Genomic DNA, 13,835 nt, shown 5'->3' with positions numbered 1-13,835 from the left:
TTAGTATGAACTTATTCACACTAATAATAATAATGAGTAATAGAGTGAATATTTGTAAGCTATTATTTATGGACAATTTACACTGGCATAATTTCTTATACATTGATACAAGTTCAAATTATATTTGCTATTTGTTTATAATATTTGTACACCTATGCAAATTATTTTGTCATATTGTATGCATACATGTTTCTACCTCTGTTTAAGACATTTTGTATATTGATACAATTTTAGGATATAGCTATCATATTGCATTATATATTTCTACCTCTGATTAAGATGTTTATACATTGTTTTCATTTTGATGTCATTGTCCTCCTTTACTGCACAGTTGTTTAAAAATTGCTTAATATTCTGATATGAAGTCTTAATCTTTAAGTTATATAAGTATTAAAATATTATAGGTCAATAGTCGCTCATGATCGTTATACTTTTAGTCAGACTAATTAGGCTTATTCTGCATCGATAGGTAACCTTCAGTCACTTCAAAGATCTGTAGAACATGGCACTTAAATAATTTAGGATTCTGTTGACATGACACACGATTGCTCCTGGCAGCACTCATCTATTCCCAAGAGAGTGTCAAGCACCAAAGACACCCAGCTTGGAGTTTGTCTTCTTCTTGGCACAACAGGCCTTTGGGCAAGAAACTGCCCATGCCTTGACCAATGACAAAGTACATGATGTCTGAACTAGACAAGCAGGATACAAGAAAACAGACTGTCAAATCTCGCCTGTAACACCTGTGTTACTCTCTATGGTACAGTTCATGCTACTGTACTGTTTGCGAGCCAAGCAAGCGCCTGGAGATTAAAGAAACACACAAGAGATGTGGGTCATTCGTGAGGAGAGAATGCTGAATGCCATTTATTCAAGCTTAGAAAAAAACCTTATATACATAAGTGCTGCAAAATGGAACGCTCTCCAGGCAGGTGGGAAATGACCAGGCTCAACAGTAAACAAAACCCCTAAGCTAACCAACCACCAGTGGGAGCAGAGGGAACACAGGAACAAACAGGATGTTTAGCCAGAAACTGCAACAAGATGTTTGGCCAGAAACTGTCCTCAAGATGAACCCTAGGAGGAGGGGTAGTCCTGTGGGCCCTACAGATCCCCCTTTATTATAAGTTACATGACTAGGCCTGTCTTAGGTAGCATTGGATGTCAGGCAACATCCTTGACCCATCATAGGAAAGCGTCCAAGTCAAAACACATTTCCTGTTTTAGGTTGGAGCAGTCCCCCAAAGAACTTTCCCGTCATTGGCTCACTAGTCACCCTTCATCATGTTCAGCTAGATTTGTGCAAAAGGGTCCTCCGGGGTAATACCTAAGAGGACTTACTGAATGGAGACATTGACCTGAGCTTTCCTCTGGCTCTAGTGCCATGAAAACATGAAGATGATGCTTCAGCACATATAAGCACTCCTAAGAAGGTTGTGCCTGCTCAATCCTTAATGAATCCATAAATTGGAGACTTTTAAGTAAGGTCTCAGCACTAGTGGGAGGAACCCTAGTATTGTTAACTAGAATAATCTCAAGAGTCAATTTGTAAATTGTGTGCTCCAGGGTCTGTGAATAGCAGCATTAAGCATTATCACTGTTAAATTGTAACCTTAGCAGTGGTCTTAAACCAAAACCAGTTGCAAATTTAACTACAGTATTCATTTTTAGTGGCCAAGGCATTTGAAACCTGCCCTGACAAGGTATCCATTGTGCTAGCAGAAGCAACTGACTGACCAATGTCAAGCCCAGCAGCCATAGTCATTGTGGCAGCCACAGCAATGGCACCAATATGACTGCTGTAAAGCCAAAATCTCTTCGTGCTCAATGCAGGATGAGTTGATCATCATGGGATGTGTTGACAGGTAGAGGAACAATCCTCAGCACTTGGACCCCAGTAACTCATAACAGTTTAAAACTCCAGAAATATTAGCAGGATGATCAACAACAGAAAAGAAAGGGGCAGTAACACAAACTCCTGCCTGGAAAATACAATTATTTGCTGAAAGGGACTTAAGAGTTCAGGGGGAGGCAGTAATGCACTCGGCCCAAAGTATGGAAAGACTCCAACCATAACTCAAGGGTCCAGGCCAGCAGTGACTGACTGGAGCTGGGTTAATTCTGCTCCTGTGATATTTTGGGTGGTATCCAAAGGCACAGTGGGTTTACCTGTGCTAAAATTGGTAGATAAGAAATAGGAAGACACAGGGCTATCCAATCCCACCAGCATCAGAAACAGAGGATTCTTTACCAGTATCTGTCTGATCTCTTGGCCCTGTCCCGTCCTCAGGCTCCCAGACAGGAAAATCCACAGCACACACCAGGCACTCAGGTACCCATACTGGACTGTTAGCATCCTGCAGGAAAACACAAACAGCCCCTCTCCCCCACACCAGTACAGGATCTGGACCACACCAAGAGCCATCTGCTAGATTCTTCCACCTGACATGAGGCATCCCAGAAGAAACTGGTCAGCAGTGGTGTCGTGACCGCCTTGAACCAGCAAGGACGACGTGACACCAGAGCTCTTCTCGCAGGCAGTTTATTCAGGACCTTGAACAACGGCTTCTCTCTCATTTCTCTCCCATTTCTCTCCCGGGTATACCTCTCCCAGCCCTTATATAGCCTATGGTCGTCTATCCCGGAGTGCCATGTGGACATCGCCCATAGGCTCAAGCATACGCGAGCGACACACAATCACAGCAAGTTACAGGCCATAACCATAAAAGGAGTTGTTTGTCACAGAGAGCGCTCGCTTTCAGGCTCGCGGAGGGCAGCAGCCGGCGCCATCTTAAAGGTGTGGCTCCATGCAGCTCTCTACAGTGCCCCCTTTTTTGTTTTTACACAAGCAACAGGTAAGAGTAGGAGTCTGATCTCTGTCAAGAAATTAGAAGCAATATACTGATGTCTATCCAGGTGCTGTCCACCCAGAGAAACGCCAGATCCACCCGGTGCCTTTTGCACAGAGGTGGGAGATCAGGCACCAACCCACATGCAATCAGACTTGCTCTTCTTGAGACCAACATTACGAGCTCTCAAGTTGTTGCAACACACAAGCCTCACAACCTGTGTCAACAATCTTTTAACGTAGCTAGCCATATCTGGGGAGACTGTCCTGCTTCAATGACCGTAAAAGCCTGGATGATCATAGCTGCGTTGCGACGCTGTGAGGTCCATATGCGACATATGTACCACAGACACACCAAGGAGGCAAGCACCATTAGGCCTGTCAGGGCTCCTATTCCTGCCCACTCCTTAAAGTAACTAAAAGTTCATTTCAGTATGTTAAGAAAAGCATCAGCAGTAGGTAACTCCAGCCATGTGGCATTCAGGGAAATAATCTGGTTGATCAAGGTGTACGTCAGGTTCTCGAACTCCTTGTTCCAGTTTCCCTGGAGGTACGCACTCGGCTGCCGGCTCAGGTTACCATTCTTCGTAAAGTTCTCAGCCAATCTGGAAGTAATACATAAGGAGGAGAGGGAATGAATACATCCTACACTGGTTAAAGTTACTAGGTCATCTAGTTGCTCTTGCAAGAGGTTTACTCTTTGGTTTACTGTCAAAATGCCAGCTTTTAAGTGACCATCGATGGATTTCAAAGTGGTCATTGTGGAGGCTGTTCTTTCCAGTTTCATTAACTGTCTCTGCAGTCTGAGTTGTTGCAGCCATGGCAACAGCAGCTGTCATGGCAGCTGCAGCAGATACAGCAATTGCGGAGACTAGGGCTGCTGTTATCCCAAAGTCTTGTTTTGTTCTGAGCAAATGAGCGATTGGGAAGGTACCAGTATCAACTCTGACTGGGATGGGAACATATGTGGGAACTCTCATCACCACAGCTGTGTTGTAAGTACCATCCCAGCATTGACTTGCGAGGCAAGTTGCCTTAGAGGAATTGCAATAGATCACATCCTCTGTGGCATTGGTAATATTGGTCAGCAGAAAGAAGAAGGCTGCCTTTAAGCACACTGGACTGGCAGAAACAATAAGGTTGTTCATCATTTTATTTACAGTAACATTTGAAAGAACACCTTTCGTATCTCCGCTGGCAGAGATGTTAAGTAGCCGAACAGTCAAATTACGAAGGGCAGCAAAAGGCTCTAGGGATGAAAAGGCCCCTCTTTCATTAGAAAGAATCCATTGAAACCAGGGCCAAGTATTTTTCTTATTAGTTTTCTGATTAGTCCGATTAGCAAGATTAAAGGAATATCTTCCTAAAGGAGGGGTAAATTCAAAACCTGGTGCAATCTGCTTTGACTTATGATCTGGGCTTTGATACGGTGTCCAATGAGGAGGGTACCCTAAATTAGGGGCACAATAAGGTAATACTTGTCGAGTGGTGGAATTCCCTAATCCAAAGCGTGAACTTGAAGGCCGAAGCCCTTCCATCAACATTAATAAGGTAGTAATACTTGTGGCATTACCACCATTTTTACCGCTGCCTGTGCCTGAGGAAGCACCCGTATTTATTATTCGGAGTGCTTCTGCGAGCATGGCGAGAGGAATATGATTATCAGTCAACGGGTCAAGCCAATTACCCACCGAGCTATTTTTCAACCATATACATGGGTTAGAATTATTTTCAAGAGAAAAACATAAGGCTCCTTGAAGAGGAACATAAGCTGCATTATACATAGCCATGCTAGGGTCTAAATTTACACAGGGTAAGCCTAATTCACAACTAGTGGAAAAAAAGACGGGTAAAACCTTTGACGTAGAATAAACAGGTATAGGAACTGGCCATGCTTTTGCTATGGCCCACAAGATTTGTTCATTGGCGTGGATCAGCAACGGGGACATCAGGACCACCGCCATCAGTAGGATCACAGTCTGAGGCTTCATCTTGCTTGTCGTTCCTCTGCACCTGTACTTTTCTCACCAAGTGCTCCGGTATCCAAATAGGGTCCAAATGATCCTGTGGAAAAACACAAATAGAACCTCGTGCCCATGCCAGCATGGGATCAGGGTCATGCCAGACCCCTGTCAGAATGTCCTTCCACTTCACTAGACCTTTAGGTTGCCTATTTGGACAGGCATGTCTGTCCGCTGAAGATTGGTTGGAATTATCCAAATTTAAAAAATTCAAGGTAAATAAGGCCAAAGAAGGTCTATTCTTGGGGGGTCTGTTGATGACCTATTCCCCCTTTTTGTTTTTGAAGCATTTCTTTTAAGGAGCGATGGGCACGCTCCACAATGCCTTGGCCTTGTGGATTATAAGGCAGTCCATGTACAAGGTGAACACCCATATGCTGGCAAAACGATGTAAACTGTTTACCAGTATAGGTAGGGCCATTATCTGTTTTTAACTGTTGGGGCTTGCTCCATGCTGCCCATGCTTCTGAACAGTGGGCAATCACATTGTTCGCCTTTTCCCCTGTCATGGGAGTGGCATGCATGATACCAGAATAACTATCCACAGAAACATGTACATACTTCAGTTTGCCAAATTCTGAAATATGAGTAACATCCATTTGCCACAGTTTAAGGGGGAGCAATCCACGTGGATAGGCCCCCAAAGTTTGAGGATGATGATATATGACACACTGTGGACAATCCACAACCACCTTGCGTGCATCGGCACGGAAAATGGCAAATTTTTGTTGTAGGGCTTTGGCGTTAACATGAAACTCTTTATAAAAGTCATGAGCCCTCTGCAGGGCAGAGGCAAGAAACATCCATTCTTGTCTGGTACACTGATCAACCTTGTCATTGCCATCAGTTAGAGGGCCTGGCAAACCTGTATGTGCTCGAATATGTTGCACAAAAAAGGGATGTTTTCTCTGCCATAAAAGGCACTGTAGTTGGACAAATAATGCATCTACTGAACTTAATGCTTTTAAAGGTCCAGCACATTCAAGATGTTTTAAAGCATTAACTACATAAGCTGAATCAGAAATCAAATTAAATGCAAAGGAACAGGCCTTAAAGACCTCTACTACTATAGCTAATTCCACATGTTGGGGGGTTCCTGGGGAAAATTGGTGTGTAAAAGGCTCTGCAGAATCCACCATGTAGACTCCACAACCATTTTTGGATCCATCTGTAAATATAACACTGGCCCCTGGTATAGGCTGCGTAGCAGTTATTTTAGGGAAAATTACAGGGTGTTCTTTAAAGAATTGACAGGAGAGGATGCTTAGGAAAATGACAATCAATGTATCCGGAATAAGAGCAACACAAGATGGCTCAATTATCGATGTTGGTACATAACACTTTCATTTGAGCATTATCATATGGGACTAGCAACATCTTAGGTGGGCATCCAAAATGCTGTAAACAGATTAGGACACCCTGCTGAGCAAGTATAGCCACAGCAGTGGGATAATGTTCTATAGATTGAGCACGGGAAATTTTAGGATGGATCTACAGCAGTGGTCCCTCTTGCCATAATATACCTGAAGGTTGTAAATTTGTAGGTAGAATACACAGTGCGATATTCTCCACAGATTTTACTATTTTCAAGAATGCCTTGGATAGTCTTTCTTCTACCAAAGCAAGTGCTTGTCTGGCCTCGTCAGTCAAGTACCTGGGGGAGTCCAGGGCTGCATCCCCCGACAGGATCTCATATAGAGGTCTTAATTCATCATTAGTCATACCTAAGCTGCCTCTTATCCAGTTTATATCTCCTAATAATTTTTGAAAATCATTCAAAGTACGTAAATGGTCCTTTCTAATTTCCACCTTTTGCGGAACAGTTTGATCATGTGTTACTTTAGATCCCAAATAATTAATCATCTTATCTTGTTTCCTAATCTCAAGACAGCAGCTGCTAAGCCTGCATTCGTCAAAGGACCTCCAACCTCTCTGCATGCTTTCATCCAATACTCTAGCCCTCTGCTCCTATGCGGGTTAATTGCAGCTCTACATTCCTTGGTGCACTGCTCATACACTAATTGCTTAATAAAGGGCATAGTAGTATCAGGATCCCCAAATATTTTACCTGCTGCCTCCACCATTCTGGCTACAAAATCAGAAAAAGGCTCTACGGGTCCCTGTGTGATCTTAGTTAAATTGCCAATAACTTGCTCTTTATTGGGCAGAGATTTCCATGCGCGAGTGGCAGGAGTATTAATTTGGTCGTACACCTGGGGGGATATCCATTTTGTTGAGCAGCAAATCTGCCCTGCTTCAATAGCATATCTGCATCCCAAGCTGCTTGAGCATCCCCAGCAGCTAAATTCCTTGCTGCCTGAACATTGGCAAATTCAATGAAAAATGCTTTCCAATCTAGATATTGACCAGGGGGAAGACAAGCCCTTGCAAGGTTCGTCCAATCTGCTGGAGTCATAGAATATCGGTGTAAGGCTTCCACTTGAGCCATTGTAAAGGCAGCGGAAATGCCGTAAGTCTGAACGGACTCTGTTAAGGCCTTAACAGTTTTGAAATCTAATGGCTCATGATATCTATGACCTTGCTGGTCTTGAAATACTGGAAAAGCTGTCAACATCCCTGTCCTTACTTCCCTCCACACTTCCGGGTTGAAAGTCATTCCTCCTTCAGCGCCAACCACTTCCGGATACGGAGGTGGAGCCGAAGGGGTTAAGCTTCGCCCTCCTTCTTTATTTTGTCCTGAATTTTGTTTCTCCCTGGCCTTTTTCCTGATCTTCATCTGATACATAGACTGTCAAAGAGATTCTGATTCTAGGGGAGTCATATCCGCCTCCTCTTCTTTCTCATCTTCCTCTGACTCCATCAAGATGCTGGTATCTGAATCCTCTAATTCTGACAGACTAGGGTATAGTCTTGCCTGTCCTTTCTTGGGTGCCTTTCCCTTTTCCTTCTTGTCTGACCCCGTATCTGACTTGACTCTTTCTGACACGGCTTGCTCAGATCTCTCTTCCTGTAATATTTCTAAAGCAGCCTGACCATGCTCCATAGCTTTATTACACCTTTGATCTTCCAGGCACCCTCGTACTAGTCTCCAAATCGGCCTAACCCCCTTTTTTAGCGTACCCTGTTCCGCAGCAAAATCAAGATCATGTCCCAGTTTTTCCCAAGATGCTACATTAAGATTGCCTGAGACTGCAAACCAGGGAGCCACTGTATTGCATTCATTTAAAAATCTGTCCAACGTGCCTTTTCTTATTTTCAGATTCTTAGATGGAAGTAACTCCTTAAGAGCTATAAAAATTGGGTGCGAAGAAGAAGCGCCCATAATCGAACTATCTCCCTTCTTTTCTTCTCTTTCCATTTGTCTACCTGCAGATTCGCTACTCTCAGTTTGACAGCTTCCGAAGCTGCATGCAGTCTCGGTTTGACAGCTCGTGAAACCGCTTCAGTCTGTCAGCTCGCGAAACCTCGTACTTTCGGTTTCACAGTTCCTGGCGCCGCTCTTACTCCTGGTTTTACAGCCTGTAGCGCCGATCTTACTTTTGCTTTTTCTTTCACTGCTCTGTTAACTCCGCCTGCTCACTCTCTACCTAGACTATCCGCTTTTGTGCGGAACTTCAACCCCGTTCTTGACACGGTCACTAACCCTGCTCTGGACGCAGTCATTAAACCCTGCTCTGGACGCAGTCATTAAACCCTGCTCTTGACGCATATCCCCAATCTTACCTTGAGGACTTTTCCGGTGCGCCCCCTGACTGCTGCAAGTTCTGGGCTCCAGGGAGAGGAAGTGGCTTCTTCCCCATACGGACCACCACTTGTCGTGACTGCCTCGAACCAGCAAGGACGACACGAAACCAGAGCTCTTCTCGCAGGCAGTTTATTCAGGACCTTGAACAATGGCTTCTCTCTTGTTTCTCTCCCGGGCAGACCTCTCCCAGCCCTTATATAGCCTATGGTCACCTATCCCGGAGTGCCACGTGGACATCGCCCATAGGCTCAAGCATACGCAAGCGACACACGCTCACAGCAAGTTACGGGCCATAACCATAAAAGGAGTTGTTTATCACAGAGAGCGCTCGCTTTCGGGCTCACAGAGGGCGGCCGCCGGCGCCATCTTAAAGGTGCGGCTCCACGCAGCTCTCTACACAGTGCTACGAGATTGAGCATCAACAGTCAAAAAAAAATTAAAATTTATAAAATAAAAGATAAATGGTCTCTGGGGGTGGAACCATATTCCCCCTTTTCTATTTTATGCAAATCGGCTTTGAGCATAAGGTGTGCACCCTCCACTATAGCCAGTCCTTGAGGATTATAAGTTACTCTCATTTTATGAGAGATGGAGAACTCAGAGCAAAATTTAGCAAAGCCAACACTGGTGTAGGCTGGCCCATTGCCAGTTTTTACAGTTTTTGGAACTCCCATGTAGTTGAAAGCCTGGAGATAGTGACTTTTAACATCTTGTAATTTTTCTCCTGTATGGATTGAGGCAAAAATAAGATGAGAATATGTATCCACAGTTATGTGAACATATTGCATATGCCCAAAAGAAGGAACATGGGTAACATCCATTTGCCTTATGTGATTAAGGGCAAGTCCACAAGGATTAACTCCCAAATGGGCAACAGCTAAAAGATCTGTGCACAGGGTACATTTTTTAACAGTATTAGTGGCCTGCTCTCAAGGTATCCTAAAACGAAATCTTAAAGATACAGCATTGAGATGAAAACAATTATGAGCTTTTTCTGCAGCTTCAAAAGATTTTTGACTAATTGCACAAATTTGGCAGGTAAACTGATCAGCCAATGCATTCCCCTGGCTCAAGGGACCAGGGAGTTCAGTATGAGCCTGCAAATGCCCTACATAAATGGGAACAGATCGGCCCAAAGCAATGTTTGAATAGCCAATAACTGCATCTGGACTCGAGATACAGAGGCAATATGAGCTGCAGTTTTCAAAGGTGTGAGAGTTTTGCTTACATATTGACTGTCAGTAAAAAGGTTAGATGGAATATCAGCATATTTTTCTAGGGCCATTTGTACAGTGTTCAGTTCAGGCACCTGAGCAGATTTAGCATCAACAGGCTGAATATCAAAATCAGGAAGGGAGGCCACCATGGCCCATCTGGTGGAAAACCCATTAGTAAACGTGTTCTGAGCACCTGCCAGAGGTTGCAAAGAAATAACTTTTGGGAAGCATACTAGATGGTTTTTGAAAAAGGTAACCAAGTTATCAGAAGGATAATGATTATCAAACCTTCAGGGATTAGTGCATAAGAACAAGGCCCAGTCTTTAGCAATACCACGTTTGGGTCTGTACACAAAAGAAAATTGTCTTAATGAACTCTTGGACTGTCTTAGTTTTAATACCAGTGCCTTGTTTCTCTAAAAGAACTATGAAGTGGGCCACCAATCGGCCTGTCAATGCTGGAACAGAATTACTAACACCCATTTTCAATTCACCCTCACCATCAATTTCTTACCTGCTGACCAGCCTTCAGAGGGTGATCTCTCAGGGCTTCCCCTACCTCCCGATCTCACTGATGGGCCTTCAACTGTAGCATTACTCTCTATGGTACAGTTCATGCAACTGTACCATTTGTGAGCCAGGCAAGGGCCTGGAGATTAAAGGAACACACAAGAGACATGGGTCATTCGTGAGGAGAGAATGCCAAAAGCTGTATATTCAAGCTGGGAAAAAGCTTTATCTACCTAGCTGCTGTGTAATGGAAATCTCCCCAGGCAGGTGGGAAGTGACCAGGCTCAAGAGTAAACAAAATCCCTAAACCAGTGGGGGCAGAGAGAGCACAGGAACAAGCAGCAAGTTTAGCTGGAAACTGCAACAAGATGTTTAACCAGAAACTGTTCTCAAAATGAACCTCAGGAGGAGGGATAGCTCTGTGGGCCCTACACTTGCCAAGACAAGGTAAGACGGTTTTGAAAATTTTCCTGCCACTGAAAATGGTCTGTCAGTTACTCTAGAACTTACCCAAAGTTGGTTGTTTCAACGTTGCAAATGAGACTTTCGGTGATTGCTCAGGCAGCCAGTTGTCTCTGTCATCTCCCACACATTTTGGAAGATGCTTGCTTGCACTTCCTGCCTACTCGAGTAATATTATCTCCCTTCTCAGGACTTTGATGGAATTAAAGATTAGATAGTCATAGTTACCATCCTCTTATGATCTAGCCAAGCCATTTCCAATACAAGACTTAGACATCTTAGAATAGAATGTTTATTAAAACATTTAGCATACATTCCTTGCTTAATATTGTTTATGCTGGTTGTAATTCTAATCTTATACTTGATATCTATTCCTAGTGTATATAGTTTTGTATTGGGTTTAGAACTCTCTTATTTAAACAAAAGGGGAAGGTGCTGTGGGAGCTCCTTCTGCTCCTTCACCCAATAGCCTTTAAGATACCAGCCCACTTGGGCGTGGTCTCTTATACTACAAATGCAGCTGTAAAGCCTGTGCTTGCTCTCTTGCTTCCAGCTCTCACTTCCAGGATTGTGATCTAGGACAGTAAGTCTCCCCTAAATAAATAACCCTTTATTATACATAATTCTGAACTAGTGTGGGATTATTTTGTATTTTCTGCCATCAATTTTTATTTCTTAAAAGTCTAGTAGTCACCTCCTCATGAGATACAGGGAAACTTCCAGTTCCTGTAAACCATTATTTATGGAAGGAGAGAGGAATCCCGTGCCCCTTCCCTGCCAGGTTTTATACAGGGACTCAAAGAGAGATGATGTCACAAGGCACTGTGTATCTTTGACATTTTACAGTTGGCTTAAACTATACCTTGTAGGTATTATCTTGAAGGTAATGAGATATGTTTCATTCTGCTACTGTTGGCTACCACAACCCTTTGCTCCTTTGTCTGTGCCATGAAGTTGGCTCTTTGTGAGTTGTCTTCCCGCATCAATATCACAGCTCAGCTCCAAGGGAAAGCCATCAAGAAAGGAAAGGAGGAGGCAGATGTTTCTGGTTTAGCATGACTTCTTCTCGCCTGCTGCCTCCAAAGTCAAGGACTTTGGAAAGCTTCCCGATTTGTGGTACCCTGAAATAACAACTTTGGAGATAGCCTGTATTGGCTATCTGCTTGAAAAGGTTTGGGAGGGACTGATTACTTAGTGTAAGTGCAGTCAACTCAGACATCACCACGTGGATCTTGGCTTCTGAGGTTTTGGTCCATCACATGACAGAGTGTATAGCAGCTCACATCAGAACAAAGCAGCCAGGAAGCAGAGAGAGAATAATCCTGTCATGCCAAGTGGCTGGGTCTCTCTTTTCTCCCTTCTATAGCATCTGGTCCCCTAGCCTGTGAGATGGCACCACCTACAAGTGTCATCTCTCCAAGTTAATTTCCCTCACCCAGAGTTGTGCTTCTCCCATCTCTTAGGCCGCTTCTCAATCTAATCCAAGTGACGATCAAAAGTTACTTTCATGGCAGGGAAAGCGTGTGAGCGTGTCAGACCTGGGAGGACCTCGGAGGCAGATCAGGTGGTGGAGGAGAAGAAAATAGCTACTCACGAAAGAGTCTTGAGAGACTCTTCGAAAGCGATACTGGGTGATTAACTTGGCATCTTGATGGAGAGAGCAAAGCCTGTGGAAGCAGCAATGGGCAGAAGATGTGGGCCTGGTCTAGGAAAGGGGAGGAAGCCTCATATCTGGCGGAGATCTCTATAGCAACTAGGTCTTCTACAGGAAGCAGGCAAAGCACTAAGTCTGAGCCGGACTGAAGACTTAAAGTGAAGGAAAGGGAAGAATGAGAAATTGCTCCCGGGCTCCCCAGCTCCTCCCACCCCCACCCTGCTTCCGGGCTCCCCAGCTCCAGGTCCAGGTGCCAGGCTGAGTGTCAGGCTGGCAGGGAGGCAGGCACCAGTAGTGATTCACGTCAATCAAACTTAACTCCACACTTGCACCCCTCCTTCCTTTCATCACGTGATCTCCATTTCTCACTTACAAAATCAGTGTGTTTAACAAGAGCTGAAGAACCAGGATCTTGACACTGACCTCCAGAGAAAGATACAAGAAGGATATTCCTATCAAACAAATAAAGGTTTGCCCAAGGAGAACCTGCAAGGCCCCAGAATGGAGGGAGAGTCTACAAGCCCTTTTTTTTTTTAAATCATACAAGATATTATGCTTCAGTTTGTCATTTTCAAACAAAATGTGCTTGGGTTGATCTTCCCTCCCCATTCCCTCCCCCCTGCCCCCCAGTCTCTCCTTTCCAGCTTTTACAGCCTATGTGCCCTTCCCACCCCCTTCACTCAACACCTCTTTCTCCCATCTCTGAGCTGCCTTTCTGCTTTTATGATCTGTGCACATGCTCATGCCTATTCATACTCATACAATATTACAAATACTAAAAGTTAGGCTAGACTTGAGAGAGAACATGTGTGTTTTGTTCTGAGTTTGGGTCTCCTGATTTCACATAATACTATACGGAGCACCCATTTTCCCGAAATCTTCATGACTTTCTGTTTTCATTACAGCTGAAATAAAATCCCATGTGTAAACGCAGGGCACTTTCATTATCCATGTACATGTTGACATCTAGGCTGATCCCATTTCCCGGCTAGTGTGAATAGAGCAATAGAAAACACAGATCTACGGGGGCCTCTATGGTAGGACGCAGACTCCTTTGATAAACCCAGTTCTTTTAGCTTTCGAGAAGACAGATCTTTCTGACTCCATTTCCTTCTGCCAGATGTAAATAAAATAAGCCGTCTTGAGATAACTGGGCCCAGGTCCCCACCACCACTAATAAGCCCCTCTCACAGTATAATTTGCACACACTGTAGCCCCAGCCTTGGGCTCCAGTAAATAATGACAGCCTCGGGCACTATGGGGAGGAGATTGGGTTTTGCTGTTCTCTATCAAACTATAAATAAATTCATTTTCCTTTATCAATGTCTATCTTCTAAGTTATTTCTAAATGCGGGAAACCCATACAGTGCTCGTCTCTGTGCCGGTTACAAGTCGACAGGATGCCGTGGGGAGTTCT

The 13,835-nt window shown here is 44.2% G+C and overlaps 1 long non-coding RNA gene across 1 annotated transcript; it reads right to left on the bottom strand.

Moving 5' to 3' along the window:
* Positions 1 to 843: 843 nt before the first annotated feature.
* LOC148123056 (uncharacterized) lies at positions 844 to 11,115 on the bottom strand. The gene is made up of 4 exons (XR_015736943.1): positions 10,307 to 11,115; positions 8,554 to 9,299; positions 4,705 to 4,912; positions 844 to 3,453 (listed from the first exon to the last, which is right to left on the bottom strand). It is a non-coding gene; the product is annotated as an uncharacterized LOC148123056 (long non-coding RNA).
* Positions 11,116 to 13,835: the final 2,720 nt, after the last annotated feature.

This window comes from Myodes glareolus, chromosome 2, assembly GCF_982192425.1.
Source record: "Myodes glareolus chromosome 2, mMyoGla1.1, whole genome shotgun sequence".
NCBI lineage: Eukaryota > Metazoa > Chordata > Mammalia > Rodentia > Cricetidae > Myodes > Myodes glareolus.
This window is presented reverse-complemented; position numbering and strand designations above follow the sequence as displayed.